The sequence below is a fragment of the Plecotus auritus genome, assembly GCF_963455305.1.
Source record: "Plecotus auritus genome assembly, chromosome: 13".
Taxonomy (NCBI): Eukaryota; Metazoa; Chordata; class Mammalia; order Chiroptera; family Vespertilionidae; genus Plecotus; species Plecotus auritus.
In genome coordinates, this window is record NC_137779.1 from 25,781,334 (window position 1) to 25,799,521 (window position 18,188).

An 18,188-nucleotide genomic window follows, 5' to 3' on the forward strand; every position below is an offset into this window, starting at 1 on the left:
CCCCCAACTCTCTGAAATGAGGGGACCGTCCGCGGCCTGGTGGAGCGGAGAGCGCTCTCCACCAGTCCTCTGGGTCTCCCTCTGCCAAGGAACTCAGCCAAAATTCCCTGGAATTTGTTGCTTTAAGCTACGCACAGAGGAGATCAGAATCAGACGGGGATGTTTGTAATGGCTTCCAAATGTCTGGCTGCAGCTGCCTCCTTGGCAGGGAGAGACAAGAAGGCCTGGGGATGGGGGAGACCTGCTCCCCCCCTCTCTCCCACATGCATTTCTAGAGATCCAGACAGAGGGATGTGTGGCTCCAATGTACTAGCTAAGGAATGAATACATGAATGACTGACTGACTGAATGAATGAGTGAATGAGTGAATGAGTGAATGAATGAATGGATGAGTGGATGAATGGATGAGTGGATGAATGAATGGATGGTCCAGGGTGCAACTTTTCTTAGCTGTAAAATGGGGATAGTTATACCGGGATCTGTCACTCCTTCCAGTCTATGAAGCCCTTACATGCATTAACCATTTTGATGAACTCAAAAGGATTCAGCTGGCACGCCCATTTGACAGATAATAAAACTAAGGCGCAGAGGTGAAGGCCCTGGCCTAAGCTGTGAAGTGACGATGGGATGAGAGCACTGTGGGGGTTCAGTCGATCTCTTTAAAAGATACATGGAAGGGAGCGTCCTAGGGGCGGGGTCAATGGAAAGAGCCCGTGAGTTCTCCGTGTCACACAGATGTGGTCTCCCTGGGGACAGCTATCCCTGATGAGTCACATCCCCTTACCAAGACTCAGCTTTTTCTTAGGATGAGGCTTGATGGCCTCAACATCCGTGGGATTTTGTGGGAGGCTGGTAGGATGATGATGGATGGGAAAACTTGCCCATCACTAGCAGGCACTCAGTAGGTGGTTTCTAAATTAACATCGATCGTGATCCTATAAATAATGGCTAATCTTTTTTGACCGTCTGTGCCAGGCCCAGAGCTCTTTCTATGATTTTTTTGTTGTTGTTCTTTCTTTTCCTCCTTCCATCCCTAGGAGGTCAGTTTGATGGTGTTTTATAGAAAGGATAAGGAGGCTCAGGGAGGGTAAGTGCCTTGCAAGAGGTCACACAGCTCGGAAATGGCTGAGTTGAGAGTCCAGTGTCTTTAACCCCTAGGGTTTTAGGCTAACACACATGTATGAAAATATGCCTATCCGTGCCTGGCACAGAGGGGCTTCAAAAAAATGCTTGGCTTTGTTTTTTCCACTTTCCTAGATGGGAATCCAAGGTCAGGGGCAGCATGGCGTGACTCAACCGCCTGACAGCGTTTGTTTCTGCACCTAAAGGAAGGGGCCCGAGAAATGCCCAACAATGCCCGGATCCCACTCAGGGCCCCTCCCCCCCGACAAGACCGCTTCCCACAGAATCGCCGTGAATGCGGGTTCATCATGATTTAATTTACGATTACCCGGCTTTCCGTCGGCTGATGAGAAATAGGAAACAGATTTGTTGCAGAAAAGACGGAGCGAGAAGGCCAGTGCAAATTGCCCACCGTTCCCCTGTTTGGAGAAGACCGCGGTGTGGTATTTTATTTTCCCTTCTTGCCACCATTACGAGCATACCGATTACTCAGCTCTGCATATATTGATTTTTTTCTCCAAGCCAAGTCTATTGTTTTCCATGGATGCGACCAGTGAGTACAAAAGAACGAGAAGATCAAGTCCCTACTCCGGAGCAGTACCTCTGTTAACATTTTGGCACGTATGTACCCAGGGTGTATCGCTCACACGCACGCCCCCCCACCCCCACCCCGCCACCCGTGAATATATATTTCTGACATAACTCCGTTTCAGTTTTGAACAAGGGTCTCAAACTCCAAGGCCCTGGCGGGTCCGGAGAGTGAGTGCGGGGGCCAGGTGGGGGCGGAGCGGGCCGGCCCGCAGGTGCCATGCCCACGGGCACAGCTGCGATCACTCTCCCCGGTTGCTGCCCTCAGGAATGCACCCCAGGTGGCTGCGGGTCCCAGTTTTCCACAGAACTCCAGCAACCTGGACTCTCCTATGAAAGCGTCCATTTAAAAAGAAGACTGGCAGCAAATTGCATTTAAATCAAGCGTGGGTGGAGCACGGGAGACACACGGTTGGGGCTGCCCTAAGTCTGCAACCTCTGACCTCTGAGTCCTACCGCCTCACCCCTCACTTTCTATGGAGACACTGACATGGTCGCCTGCTCTCCCGGAACTGGTTACTTGCTTGCACCCCCTTCCCATGCATCTGCTGTGCGGGTTTTGAGTCGGAAGGACACTTTTTCTCTCTGTTTTCTTCCTTGTCTGTTCACGTCTTCCCAATCCCCTCCTCCCAGCTCCTCCCCATCGTGTCTCTCCCCTGCGCGCCCCCCCCACATCCCTCCCCCGACTCTTTCCCAACCATTCAATTTTATTAATGGTTGATTTTTCCTTTTTAAACTGTCTGGAGGCTGCTGCAAACTCAGTGGGTTGCCAGTGGCTGATCAATATCTTGGCGGAGGGTGGGGGCCGGGGTGTCATTTCATTAGCTAAGTGCCATGTAATCTACTCGGGGAATCTTTTTTTTTTTTTTTTTTTTTTTTGGAGCTGGCCAGAGACAGGTGAAGAGGATGGCTGGCCCAATGTGTACACTGCCCTTATGAAATGTTTGGAGGCCCCTGTTAAGGTTCCGAGGTGTATCTGCTACCTGTCCCCCCGCCCCCCCCCCCCCCCCCCCGCTGTCTCCGTTCCAGCCCCTCGCACTCTGCAATCAATGGTAGCTGCCATCTTCAAAGCTTAGATAGTTAGGATTCTCCATCCATCCAGGTGGCGGAAGATCTGACCTCGGTACATCATCACAAGAACGCCACCCAGGGAGCAGGATGCTGAGTGCACAGAGGAGGAAACTGAGGCAAGGCGATGCTCGGTGGCATGGCCAAGGCCTCAGCAGGCAGAGCCAGGATTCACACCCGGCGCAGGCCGAGCCCGTAGTCCAGGGCTCTTCCCACACGGGAGGGGCTCGGGGCAGCCAAGGAAAGGGAGCCGTGGCCCGGGCACGGAGCAAGTGCCTGTGGTCTTGGGAACAATGTCCACATTCCTCGGGCTCTTTGGGTGAAGACTGCTGGTCTCAGGTGGTGTTCAGGTATGGATGTATGGCCACTGCCCGGACCGGGGGTGGGGGTGGGGGCTCCCCTCTACGGCTGGAAGGACCCGGGAGGATGCAAATGGCTTTCCTGCCGGCGGAGGCTCTGTGAGAACTTGGGATCCTTTTATAAGGCAGGTCCCAGCCCAGGGACAGGATTTTCTTGTTAGTTTCAGCATGGAAAACAGAGGCTAAAGTGAGAGCAATTGACCCCAGAGTACATGGTTCCCATTGCTTTTCTCATCAGGGCACCTGGGGACGTGGTTCCAGATTGTAGTGACTCCACTGGGCAGAACCAGGGGTACCCAACTACACTCAGGGCCATGGTCTCCCTGGGATGGGAGCAAGTGGAAGAGCTGGGGGCCCAAGAGGGAGGAGGGGCAAGGAGTCTAAGTGGTGAAGAACCTGTGCTTTGGAGCTGGACAGAGGGGCCTGAGTCCCAACTGCTCCACTCCCTTACCCGAGAACTGCGGACACTTCGCTTTATCTCTCTCAGCCTCCATTCCCTCACCTGTGTAATGGGCACATGGTGGGTGAGGCGGGTGGAGAAAGGGAAGCAGTGTCCAGAGCTGAAGGTTCAAGCATAGCCTGGCCGGTGTGGCTCAGTGGCTGAGCGACGACTTATGACTCAGGAGGTCACAGTTCCATTCCCGGTCAGGGCACGTGCCCGGGTTGCGGGCTCCATCCCCAGTGTGGGGTGTGCAGGAGGCCAGCGATCCACGATTCTCTCTCATCATTGATGCTTCTATTTCTCTCTCCCTCTCCCTTCTTCTCTGAAATCAATATTAATATATTCAAAAAAAGTCAGCCTGCTGGAGGCAGGGGGGCCAGGACAATGTACCCCCTCATTGACCAGCGGCCTGGAGGAGGTGTGACCTTGGACAAGGCAGCTTTCTCCAGCTCAGGCCTTTGCTGGGAACAGAGGCTCAGCTGGGAGCTGTCAGCGCTCTCGGTGGCGGGGGTGGGATCCAGGTGGCACTCCATCGCACCCAGCAAAGGGCCACTTGACACCTGGCTGGGCACAGGTGCATCACTTGCCCTTTCCTCTGCTGGGGAGCCAGCTGTTAAGCCATGGAGGGCGCCTGGGGGGCAAGGAGGCCGGCTTCCAGGCAAGTAGGGGAGAAGGCATGATGGAAGGCGTGATGGATTCTGCCCTGCCCAGCACGTCTCCGGGCGCTGCTGTCTTAGGTGAGCCCGTCTCGTGGTGGGGGTGGGGGCATGGGCTGGTGTGTCACCTGACTTACACAGCTGGCAGCATCTGGGACAGGGAGGCAGGAGGGGCCGCCCCCAGGATGGAGAGAAATGGTCGTGCCCTGCGCGCGGCCCCCGCCTCCCCTGTCACCCTGCAGGGCTGTGCCTCACAGCCTGCACTCGACCCTGGAAAGAATTGACTGCCTGTTTCTGCCTGGCTGCCCGACAGTTACAGCTGCTCGCGGGGAGGGGCGAGGTGGGCTGCTGCCGCCTCCTCGGGATGGATTTTTCTGCTTCTGTGCTTGTAGGAAGAGCGGGAACAGGACACGGGAGGCTGCTCAGGGAGTGATCGCCTTGCGGGCGAGGGCATGTCAGGGGCTGGCTCTGATGAAGGAGAGGGAGGGAGGGCGGTCAGGGAGGAGAGGGCTCTGGGAGGGTGAGGCCTGTGGCCTCTGGGGAGCAGGGGCTCCCCCATCTGCAGGCCCGTATCTTTCACCCCCATCCTTCCTCCCTTGCATCCTTCCAGCCCCGCTTCCTTCACTTTCTCATCTTTCCATCTTTCCTTCCTCCCTCCCGCCTGTCTTTCCTCCTTCCCGTGAATTCATTTACCCACGCACCCTTGAACTTAATCAACATCCCACCCTTTCTTCACTCTTTCTAGAATGTTTTAACCCCCAGCCGTGCTCAACTTAGGTGCGCAATCCAGATTGCCTCGAGCTGGAGCTGCGCCCCACTGGTGTCTCTGCCTGGCCTGCTCCCCACGGCCCAGGCCTTGGCTTAGAGACCCCTCCTCCGGGAAGCCCTCCGCTGGCATCCTGGACGCTGGCATGTGGCACGTCTGCTCTGACACCTCCTGTGACTGGCTCTGATGGCTGAGGCCGAGCTCCACCCTGCACGGACTTGGTGCTCAATACATGCTTGTCGAGGGTGCCTGCCGACAAACCGAGGAGATCTTAAAGAACAGCGTGGACGCACACGTGAACACCACCTTCGTCTTCCGAGATGAGCAAGTCCACGTGGGGTGAGCGGGGAGGGACAGCGAGGAAGGGGACTCCCTCCGCTGCACACAGTAGGTGCTCAGAAAATGCTGATGGAGGGAAAACAGCGAGCACACCCCTGTCTCCAGGACGGGCTAAAAAGTAACCCTGAGCAGGGTTTGGGGGTCTGAGACAGTGGTCACTGTGGCCCTCAAACCTCGGGCACGCTGCCACCTGGCCCGCCTTTGCCCAGCATATGGAAGAGGGGGGAGTAGGACATTCTCCCTGGCGTATCTCCGAGCGTCCTCACTCCCACTGTTTACATCATTAATTCACACGGCCCAATTTGCATTTGCACGCCATGTCAATACTTTTTATGATGCAATTACTACTCAGAGATGAATTTTTTATGAGTTTCCTTTTAATGTCTCCCGGGCCCTTTATTCTTGAGGAAATCTCCTTGTGAAAGATGGCTAATTCTTTTGGGGGTGGGGGTGGGGATTTAAAGCCCTCTGGTCCTCCTAGGCCCCACCTGCATGGCACCTCCTCCAGGCAGTCTTCCTGGCCTCAATGCATGGAGAGGTACCTGTGTGACAGGTGCAATGTGGGTTTGTGGTGAAGAGTCATCATAACCTGGATTCAGAGTCTCACACCAGCACTCCGTGGCTGTGCCACCTTGAGCAAGTCACTAAACCTCTCTGAGCCCCAGGACCTGCATCTCATGAACTGGGATCAACAGGCACGTGGACACCCGTCTCCTGGACTTGCCTTGGGGACCGCGTGAGAGCTGGCATGCTGGCGAGGAGTTAGCGCTCACGAACTGGCTGCTGTTACTGTGATAAGGCATCCCGCCGCTTGGATAAACTGACCTTCCTGGCCTCCACACTTCATTCGGTGGGAGGGGAGGAAAGGTGCCAGTGATCACCCGCCCCCAGAGATACACAAAACGTGCCTTTGGAGTTTAATGACCATGAGCTTGGACCTGCAGTCACACTTCCTTTCTCTTCCTTGATGGTCATAGTGCTGCTCAGCCATAGGAAGGGCAAGCGAGAGGAGACAGGAGAGGGAGGCAGCTTACGCCTTGCAGAGGTGAAGACAGCCTGGATTTGACCTTGGCCACCGCTGTTTCCTCGAGTTTTCCAGACCTTGGGCGGAGCGGTGTCTTCTTTCCCCTTTGCAGATGGGCCCCTTGGAGCCCAGGGAGGAGAAGACCCACTGCTTCCTCGGTGCCTGGGATTCTGTATGCCCATCTCTGCCCCTGTCTCCGGGCAACTCCTGTTCCCTCTCGCCGTGCCAGCCCACTGAGTCCGGGGCCCACTTCCAGGAGGCTTCCTCTGAAGGCCCCAGGGCAGCCTGGGCTTTTCTTTTAGAATACTCACCAAACCACCAAACTTACAAAGATGCTTTCCCTCATACTTAACCTATGTTTTATTCTCTCTCTCTCTCTCCTCTCTGTGTATACAATATATGCCGGTGTGACCATTTCCGCATCTTTCTTTTTTTAAAAAAAAATATATTTTTATTGATTTCAGAGAGGAAAGGAGAGGGAGAGATAGAAACATCAACGGTGAGAGAGAATCATGGATCGGCTGCTTCCTGCACGCCCCACACTGAGGAATGAGACTGCAACCGGGGCATGTGCCCTGACCTGGTATCGAACCGTGACCTCCTGGTTCCTAGGTCGATCCTCAGCCACCGAGCCACACTGGTTGGGCCATGTCCGCATCTTTAGAGTATAGCGTGAGAACTCGGACACATGGAAGGTTCTCAGTGTATAATCCTTGAATGAATGGAAGAAAGGAAGGAAGAAATGAAGGAAGGAAGGAAAATAGGAAGGAGGATGGAAGGATGGGAGGAACAAAGGGGAGATGAATGGATAGATGAGTTAGTGATTGCACCTGGAGGAGGTCCCGGTTCTCCCAGGCTGTCCCCTGTAGCCTGAGAGACCCAGCCTCTGACCATCTCCCCTGAGGGAGGACCCAGCAGGGAGTCCGGGGCTTCAGGCCGAGCCCCAGATGTGGATGTGCACGTGTGCTCTGCTGTGCGGTTCTGTGAGCCCACGAGCCACAGCCGCTCCCCACCCAAGTTCTCCCGTGGACATTCAGACAGCAGTGGCTCCCCAAGGCCCGCCAGCGCTGGGTGGAGCCGCACCGCGTTATGGAAACTTCTATTTCTGCTTCATAAAAACAAAGTAGGAAGGGAAAGCTGGCTCTGCCAGAGACCACGCTGGCCCTGTGAGTCATCTTTACCCAAGCAAGATGAGAAAACCCTCCCAAATCTGCGCTCTCACTGAGCCATCGGCCAACGCGAGGGTGCCCCTCCCTCCAGCATCCCGCAGCACGTACCCAGGGAGGTCTCCCACTCCAGGGACCAGGCCAGAAACAGGCCATAGAAAGCAAGGCCAGCGCATGGCAAAATGAAAACCACTTTCTGCACCAGGAATCTGGGCTTTTATGTGAAAGCTCTTAATTTCTAAACTCTGGGAACCGATTCAGATATTTTAAACATGCTATGTAGGCCATGGCAACCTGCGGAGGGCCGGCGTGGGCCAGAGGACCACTGGCGTGAGGCTCGGTGGGTCAGCAACTCTGGGTACCATTTGGGTTTCTATGTTCCCTGTGGACAGGGGTCCTCTCTGTGCACCTCTGTATCCTGGAGACCCCGCAGAGCAGGAAAATGAAGCAATTGCGGAGTGCTTTCTCTGCTTCTAATGAATGCATTGATTACACAGATATGCACTGATTGCTCAATATCTGAGCCACTCTCCTTTCTCCCTTCTTTCGGTTCAGCTGGGGTTTGGTGATTACAACAAACTTGGCCTCTAGTTTCAACTGCCTGGGTTCGAATCCTGATTCTGCCACTTACGAGCACTTAATCCTCACAACCACCCCTAGAGAGGCAGACACGGGGGCACTCCCATTTTACAGATGGGAACACAGAGGCCCCCCAAAGTGGAAGTAACTTGCTCAAGATCATGATATACGCTGTCGTCAGACATCACAGTATCTCAGAGTTCTCAGGAGTAGAGAGCTATCTTCCTATCCAGAGGCACCTTACGTGAGTGATGCAACTCACTGCCTGGCGGGCAGCGGCACCCGCTCCATCCACGCACCCCGCCACCCACTTATGTATGACCCTGGTCAACCAGACAGCCAGTGGTAAACTGCAGCTCGGCATGCCAGCACTCCCCTCCCAGAGGAACGAGGACCGGAGCACCTGGCTGTATAAACCTGCTCGTGGACAGTGGCCTGCTGGGTAGGCAGAAGGAGGCCTTGATCCCACCATCCCTGATCTCCGTCTCAAGGCCCCGCCAGCCACCCCCCCACCCCCCACCTTTGCCAAGGCTGCTGCTATGTCAGAAGAGCTGGACCACATTCATTCATTCAGGAGCGATAAGAGCATCCGGACTTCGGCCATGTGCCGCTGTGTGACCCGAGGCGATTCCCTCCCCGTCTCTGGTCCTCCGATTCTCCAGGGGCTTAAACGCCATGACCTCTGGAAACCTTTTAGGCTCAAGCAGTTGATGGAACATTGCAAAGACTCCGGGTCACCTCCCTCTGTGCTCCCCAGTCTGGCAAAGCCTGCGATCAAAATGCCGTCCCTACGGTCTGACTTGTATCCAGCCCTGGTGCGGAGAAGCCTCGGGCCTAGTTTTCTGTTTCCACAAGGAATGGCATTACTGTTCTTGTTATTATGGTTCGTATTCGCCACTTAACTGAACTCAATGAGAAATATGTGTGGAGTGCTTTATAGGCACCCTCTCGTTGAATCCTCAAAATAGCCTGATGCCTTTCATTTCACAGATAAGGAAAGTAAGGCTCGGAGGGGTTGATTAAGTAGCTCAAGGTCAAGCTCCATGCCAGGTCCAGGAGAAGCCACAGTTTGAACCCAGGACCTCTCAGCCCAGCACCTTGGCTCTGGGCCACCAGACAGCTGCCCTGCAGGTCAGAAAGCAGATCTCCACCCTCCCCCGCCCCCCCGCCCCCCGCCTGAGAGTCCCTCTCACCTTGGCCACCCGGCACGGAAATATTCTGAGTCCAGACGGCCAAGAAAAGAGAAATAAGAAAAAGGGAAGAAAAGCAAGAGGAAGAATGCTTTGTTCCCCGAACCATTCTCCATAAACACTGTCTCTGCCAGGTACATGACTTAACAGTGGAGGTGACCCCCGACCCCCCTCCCACCCCCCCGCCCTGGCCGCATGGAGCCCTCCTGGCAGCCAGCTGGTCACATGATGCCCAGACAGCCCTGGTTGCTATTCAAGCGTGTCCGTATGAAGCCGCTCCGGCAGCCCAGCTCCCACGAGGGGAGCAGGCAGGGCCAGGAGTCAGCCTTGTCAGTGTCCGCTGCCCAGGCGAGGATGCTGAGTGCTAGCCTGCTTCTGGGCCCCCTGCGTGGAAAACAGCTCGGGCGAGGTAAAGTGACCTCTGTGGGGTAGCACAGCCATGGGGCTGAGCCTGACCTCCTAGCTTCATTCATTCATTCATTCATTCATTCATTCATTCATTTGATACTCATTGGGTAAATACAATATGCCTGCCACACCTCAGCACCCGGGACACGGCACTGAGCAAAATAGATGATACCCTTGCAGAACCTTCAGTCTAGCAAGGTAGCTAGCCATTAAGCAATTAAATACTCAATTAATTATTCAATTGCAATCGTGCTATGTTTCAGAGAGGAGGAGTGAAGCATATGATCGCAGAGAAGAGGGGCCCCGCCTTGTCAGACAGCCAATTATGGGAGTCTCACGTGCTCAGGCTCCATCTTGCAAAGCAGACATTTGTAAGTACTTAGAATTCTACAGGCCTGCACACGCCGGGCCGCTGGAGGAACATCAACGGTGACCTTGATTCTGGTGGCAAAGGCACGGAGGGGTGAGGTCAAGGGCTCAGACTTCTGAGCTGGATTTCTGGGTTTGAAATGAGCTCTACTGTGCACCATAGACCTCTGTACACGTTACCAAAGCGATGATGCTCCAAAGAATGAGGATAACAGAGTTCTAGGACTATGGGGCCAGGTGAGATGGGATTCTACATGAGAACCAGTTAGCACATGTCTTCCCTCGAGCAGCAAGAAATGCGTGTCACCCTCTAAGATGGTTTCTCTCTGTTGAGCCCCAGAGGGGAACCACATGCCCCAGGACCACCCACCAAGATCCTGCACTTGAACCCAGGTCTCCAAACTCCCAGCCCAGGGCTCTGTCCAAGCGCAGATGCACCTGGCAGACCCTAGGAGGAGCCACCCTTCTCCTGTCTCCACCTGCTGTGCACCAGCCTGTCATACACACATCAGGTACCGAATCTAAGATCCAGTCCTGGGACCCATGTCCCCCCGGGGGGCTGTACCAGTCCCTTCTGGGGCACCCTGGCTGGTGGGGGGCAGGGGGAGGAGAAGCACCCAACTCAGCGTTGCCATGGCAGGAGCAGTAACTTCTCCTAATTATTTCCCGGCTCCTGGATTCATTAGCGACCCCAGTATTAATTCAGATCCCTGCATTTATCCCCATCTGTCCCAGATTCGTCATCGAGACATTGAGGATGCGAATGTGGAGGATTTAGCTCCAAAGGATCCTTGCAACGTTCAAGATCTTGCTCAGAGCGGGGAAGGACCCCAGCGATTTGGGGTTTTGGAACGAGGAAGAAAAGCCCCCTGCTAAACCCAGGCCTGAGTCCTCTGAGCCCCCAAACCCCCACACCAGGCAGCTCATGGGCAGATAACCCTCTACCCTGGCCTCCGCATCAGAGACATTCCTTTGAAATGACTCTGCAGACTTCCCCACCCACTGAGTTCCCCCCTTTGGCTAACAGATGGGCTCGGCTAACCATTCCCAGCTTTCCGATAAAGCAGTGTCAGGCAGCGAGGCCCCCTCAGAAAGGCATGCTTGGCTAATAAATTCCAAGGCACCCCCGCCATCTGCAGGCTGCCAATCAGAGGGGCGCCGGGCACACGGGGGCTCCCAGCTTGCTGCTGCGAAGGAGCCGGGGTGGGACCTCGGTTCGTGGAGATGCAGCCGCCCCTGCCCACACTCGCCTACCCCTGCTGCTCTGTCCTGCTCAGCCTGTGACCTGTCCCAGGGGAAGCGGGCCAGGGCCATGCCCGCTGAGCCCCCCTCCATCTATTCATGAAGACCCGGCACGCAGGCAGCCCCGTGATTCCGTGCGGTGATCATGAGCCTCAAAGGCAGACAGCTGGATCTGCTGCCCCATCTTGGCTCAGCGACATCCACTGCTTAATCTCAAGCCTGCGGCTTCCCCGTCCGAGCCTTGCTTTTCCCATCTATCAAATGGGAGTTGAAGGCATCCCTTCTCTCATAGCTTTTGAAGGTGGGTGGGAGCTTGCAAACCGTCACTTTGTCCTGGAGAGAGTGAGGAACCTGCTGGAGGTTTTCCATGCAACGAAGCAAACAAGAGAGTCCGGTCTTTGCTGGGAAACGCAGATATGAACCCCCTGGGCTGGCATCCGGTCATCAGCGGCTCTGTCCTGATCAGGATGTAACTTTCCGTTCACACCTAGGCTGTGGTCCGAGAGCGTTGGCAGAGAGCACAGGAAGTGGAATGGGGACTTCAACTCCTGGATGGTGAGGTCGGGTTTGCACTCCTGCAGTGTCAGTATGTGACATGCAGTTTGTCCTGAGGCTGCCGGGTCCCCCTGATGGCTCTTGTTAAAGTGGTTGCTACACCAAGGCAGGTTTCCACGGTGGGCAGCGAGGAGCCAAAGCCAAAGGGGCCCCTCCCTGCCTGTGGTGCTCAGGCTGCTGAGCTCCTCGAAGCCTCAATTGCTTCCTCTGTAAAGTGGGTCAATAATAATGGCTTCCCCAGAGCAGTTGTGAGGAAAAGGGTTCCTGACACGTATGGGAACTTGTTCTCCAAAGTGACACTGATGATGATGAAGGTAGTGATGTTGGTGATGATGATGATGATGATAATGGAGCTGGCAGAAATCCTGTTTTGCAGGGGAGGAGGGAAACTGAGGGCCAGGACGGGAAGTGATTGGCTCAAGGTCACACAGGGAATCCCTAGCAGAGCTGGAATCCCAGGAAAGTTCTCAAGAGCCAATTCATGTGCTCCTTCTTACTGGACTTCAGTTCCCAAACTGTGTGCCAAGGCACCCCGGGGTGCCTCCAAAGGCCCACAGAACTGCCACAAGATACTTGAAATCGTCAAGATAATCACAGCAATGCTTGGCATCTCTGGAGCATCACAGAAGCTGTGAGCGCGTGGCCGTTCACAGCCCCAGCGTCCGCGTGCACCGCATTCCTTTGGATGATGTCATATCTCTGTGACCCTGGGGTCTCGGCGGTGGCTGTGATAAAAAAGCAAGGTCTGCGCCAAAATCAATGTGGAACAGGAAGTGAGGGTGGCAGAGTCCAATCAAATCCTGAGGTTTCGGAAGCTGTGCAGAGCCCAGAGCGGTGCACAGATTTGAAGAGTAAGAAACTGTTTATTTAAAACAGAAATAACAATATTCTTCTCCTATCAATGTCTGTGGGTTTTTATTTTTATTTTTGCAAACACCTACTCAGTTGTCAGGACATTAGTGCTTATTAAGTTTGCACCTAAATCCCTAATACACAGAACCAGGAGAGGTTTCTTTGGGTGAAACCATTCTGGAACACTAAGGGTGCCATGAACCCAGAAAGTTTGAGAACCTCTCAGGGAAGAGGGCAGGCGGCTGAGACTCAAGGCATGAGGACCAGGGGTTAATGCCTTGCAAAGAAGACACAGCAAGGACCGGAAGCCCAGTCTCTCAGGGCCATCTGGAACCGCCCACATGCACTGTAGTCCTTGTCTCCGGGGCCTGTTTCTGGGGGACCCCAAACTCAGACAAGTGCCTCCTCCATGCCAGGCACCGGGATAGAGGTTGGTGAACAAGTTGGTGAGGTTTGGTTGTCTTAGGGCTCCCTGGCTGGTGGAGAGCCAATCCAATGCAACCCAGTTCCTGAGGGCCTGTTGCCTAGAAACCAGCATCTTCCCAGCCACTTTGCCTAAACCTACCCAACCCCGCTGAACTCCCAGATTCCCAGGGGCAGCCTCACCTCTGGCTTCTGCCAACTTTCCCAGGACAAACGCAGTCGCTTCCACGAACGATAGAAGCTGATGCAGAGACCGGGCAACACCTAGAACCCAGCTGGGGGGCTACCTCTCTGCCCCCCACGCCCCGGCTCCAGGCTGAAGCCATTGAGTCGTTTGCTGCCGGGACCTGGAGGTGGCAGTAACATATAATCACAAATAGGAACAGTTCCATACGGTAATTATGAATTCTGCCTTTTTTATTTTTATCAGTGCAGCCCAGACCCGCGATTATTTTCTGCTTGATAAAATTCTAATTTTGATCCACCCTTCTCCTCCACCCAACTTTAGAAGGATTAAGACGGGGCCACGGGTGAACGTTTGGGATACCACCGGATCGAGATGTCGCGTTTCCGGTATTGTCCTTCAGGGATTGGACCGAGGTCATTCACTGCTGTTTCATCCACGTTAGGTTCAATAACTTAGTGGTAACAAGCCATCATGCCGTGGCCGGCCCCAGCCCAGGCTGCCCTCAGGTCTTGAGTGGATTTCTCCACTGGTCTCCCGGTATCATCCCTTTGGCTGAGCCAAAATTATTCTTTTCAAAACCATGACTCTTTCTGCCTGACTGCTCCCCACCAGGCACCAGGTCTTGCCGAATGGCACCATTATCATCCCAACGCCAACCCGGGAGTGATGGTATATTCCGAACGAAGTCTTACCCCATCCACTACTCCCAGGAAGCAGCCAGTCTCCATCTGCTCCACTACCACCGGGTTCCGGGTTCCAAGTTCCAAGTCACCTTCTCACCTTCTCCCACTGGGGCGGCCACCACGCTTCCCCTCTCGGTCTCCCTGCTTCCTCTACTCCCAACCAATAACCCGCTCTCCACCCAGAAGCCAGAGTAGTCTCCAACGACATAAATCAAGCCATGCACTGCCTCTCCACTGTGCTGAGGATAGCAGATCCAGTGTCTTTGCTCTGACCCTGCCTGACCTGGCCTCTGGCGCCATCCCCACCTCTCACCCTGAGCCAGTCTCACCTTCACACACACACACACACACACACACACATACACACACACACACACACACACACGACACACCAGGCCTGCTGGTCTCCCTGCTGTTTCCCAGGCAGGATCAACTCATTTCCACCTCGGGGTACTTGCCTCTGCTGGCCATTCCGCCCCCAGCACTCTCCCCACGTTCTTGGCAGAGGCAACTCCTGCTTCTCATTCACCTCTTAGGCCAAATGCCGGTCCCCAGAGTGACCTTCTTTGACGCCCCTCGGCCAAGCAGTCTTTCCCAGCTCATCCCATCCCACCGTTGTTTTATTGTCTTCATAGTCTTTAACTAAAATTATTATGCGCCTAAGCCGGTTTGGCTCGGTGGATAGAGCGTCGGCCTGCGGACAGAGGGGTCCCGGGTTCGATTCCGGTCAAGGGCGTGTGCCTTGGTTGCGGGCACATCCCCAGTGGGGGGTGTGCAGGAGGCAGCTGATCAATGTTTCTCTCTCATCGATGTTTCTGACTCTCTGTCCCTCTCTCTTCCTCTCTGTGAAAAATCAATAAAATATAAAAAATAAAAAAATAAAAAAATAAAATTATTATGCACATGTATGAATCTAGCTCTTTACGACTTGTCTCCACCTGCTGGAGTGCACACCCCATGAGGGCAGGGCTTTGTCTGCTGTGCGCAGGGCTCACCTCCAGGGCCTCACAGAGGACTTGGCACATAGTAGGTGCTCAAGAAGCGATTGCCAAGGGAGCGAACAGACAGCGCCTTTCGTGGTTCCTTGCAAAGCCTTTCGTAAGAGGCTGCCAGCCTCCTTGGATCCCGGGACTCCAGTTATATACTTATGAGGCAATCAGCAACGGAAAAGTTCCCCGTCATAGTAACTGGAGCTTAACAGACAAATAAACGGCACACCATTAAGGACGTTTTGTGGCCACTGGGGTGGATCAAGTGAGCTAATCGCCCAACTCCCAGCAATTAAGTCAATTAACTATTTAGACAGATGCGGAGCCATTTCCCGGCGTGGACTTCCTGGGGGCATCTGTGCCACTTAGTTACGGAGGGAGGAAGCGTCTGGTCGGCACCACCAACTGGGATGACTGGGAAAGCAGCGAGGGGTGGCTGGCGAAGGCCGGAAAAGTGGGTGCTGCAGGAAAGAGTGGATGCGCTGGGTGCTTCCTCCACAGGCATTTTTCCCTCCCTCCTTCCCTGTGAGCAGAAAGAACGGGCGATGCTCCTAGTTCTTGCCTTGACTTATCCACTCAGCATGGTTGGGGCTGTTTTAACACCGTGCGAGTCCCCGAGGGGAAGGAGAAGAGAAGTGAGTAGAGTGAGTGGGCGTGAAGAGGAACTCATTGAAATGCAGACTCAGTCCTGGGTTCAAATCCCGACTCTCAGTCAGTGGCTGAGCCTAGATTTCCTCATCTGGGAACTGGGAATTACACCATGCGACACGGGGCAAGTGCTAAGTGAACGGTGGTTGTGATTGAAACGCTAAAGAGAAGGAGGTAGAAGGAGCAGAGAGAGAGGAGTCAGACACACGTGGTTGGAATCCCAGTTCTTCCTGGCGTTTCATTGCGGTGAGCAACTAACTTCGCCTTTCTGGGCCTCAGTGTGTTCATCTGAGAAATGGGGCTAATCATACCAGGAGGGGTCTTGGACCAGGTGGGTCTGACCCTGGAACAGCCCCGGTCTGTGGCCCTCCTCACCCCATCGGATTCTCCCTTGCATTTGAAGAAGAAGGAAGGGAAGGGACCCGTCCCGGGACACAGAGCAAGTTACAGGGACGGAGCTCGGGTTTCCGATCCTGATTTTCCAGCTCTTTCCTCCCTGCCTCGCTCAGGCTCTTGATGGTCATGAAAAACAAAGTTGTCCTTTCAAGGAGAGAGATCTTCCCGGAGATAATTAGCATGTATCGATCAGATGCTTTCTTTTTCCCCAAGCGCCGCACAAAGCCTTTCACCGATATTATATAATTTCAACCTTCCGAAGAAATCCTGCGAGGTGTATTTTACGCATCAAGAAAGGCATCAGAAAAGGCAGGTAACTTGCCCCCCAGTAACTCAGCCAGGAAGTGGGACAGTCGGATGCCGACCAGACCCATGCTCTTACCCACTGTGCTCCCCGGCCCATGGCAGGCGCGCTGTGATTTTTCTCCACATGATACCCCAGTTTGCAAGGAATGAAAGCATCCCAGCTTCAAGATTCATCCATGGCTTTTGGAGAGGGGCCCTTCCTACCCTCCCCCACCTCCAGCCCCAGCTGTCACTCTCCCTCCTCCTTTCTGTCCTCCCCCACCCCTGCAGGCTCCCAGAAGGCAGCGGGGCGTTGGCTAAGGATGGAGAACAGCCAGATGGACCGGGCTCCCGAGACAGAGACCGAACCTCCACATCAGAGACGGTCCCCACACCCTATGTCCGGGGAGCCACGCTGCACCTGCCAGCATCCTGGGCCTCGGGGCTCGGCTCAGCAGCATCCCTGCGTGGGGTTTTGGAAAGCACCGAAAAGCACGGAAAACGTACCTCTGATCTTCCGAGGCCAGGGCAGAAGGGTCTGTTTCTTCCTGGCACCGGTCGCCGCCAGCGGTGCCAGATAGAGGAGGGGACGGATCCCCAGCTGTGAGCGTCCGCAGGTTCCAGCGAGGCTGAAGCACTGGTTTCTGGCTCCTGCTTCCCTGTGACAGGGGGCGGGGTGGAGGGCCACTCCCCACCACTGCTTTATGGTTTGCAAAACCTCCTATGGGAGGCAATATAATTTATCCAGTGTGGTCATCAAAACAATCGCATATATGCACATGTATGTTTTTCACATATGTGTGCACATCTGTAAATCTACGGCGTCATCGACCCAGTGTTATGCCGGGTCTCACAGTCTCCAGCTTGTGAGTTAACAGACATGAACACAGTCACGGGCGAACAGGGAGAAGGACGAGGTGCCAGGCCGGTGACTGTTAAGCTGTGGTGTCTGCAAGAATGACCTGGGAACTTTATCAAACATGCCGATTGCTGGTCCCAACACCAGAGCTTTCAATGCAGTAGGTCTAGGTCAGTGGTCGGCAAACTCATTAGTCAACAGAGCCAAATATCAACAGTACAGCGATTGAAATTTCTTTTGAGAGCCAAATTTTTTAAACTTAAACTTCTTCTAATGCCACTTCTTCAAAATAGACTCACCCAGGTCATGGTATTTTGTGGAAGAGCCACACTCAAGGGGCCAAAGAGCTGCATGTGGCGAGCTGCGGTTTGCCGACCACAGGTCTAGGTCAAGGTCTGGGAGTCTAGATGCCCCTGAACTGTGGACTTTTACAGGTGAATTTTATGTGATGTAACATTTACCTTGGATGAGCGTTGACCTATGAACCAGGAAGTCACGGTTCGATTGCCAGTCATACCCAGGTTGCAGGTTCAATTCCTGGTCTGCGTGCATACAGGAGGCACTGATGGGTGTTTCTCTCTTACATCGGTGTTTCTCTCCTGCTCTCCCTCAAATCAATAAAAACATATTTTAAAATAAAAAAATAAATGAATGAATGAATAAAATGGCGATGGGTACTGCTAGCTGTTCTCTAAGAAAAAACATGTCAGCAATTTACATTCCCAGTGAGATGAAACGGAGAGAGGAAAACGATTCAAGCTGTACCGCTCCACACTTACCGAAGGACTACGGAATAAACACCCACAAAACCTCAAGGTTCACAACAAAAAGTATTTACTCTGGTGCTCTGTGAAAAGATTGTACCCGCCATGTTCAGGACTGCCTGTTCACAACATCCTTGCAAGCAGGGTGTGTTACCATTAAAGAACCATGTGCTTCTGTGACCATTTAACATGGTTTGTTCTCATAAACTGCATGTCTTCTGTTGCTGTG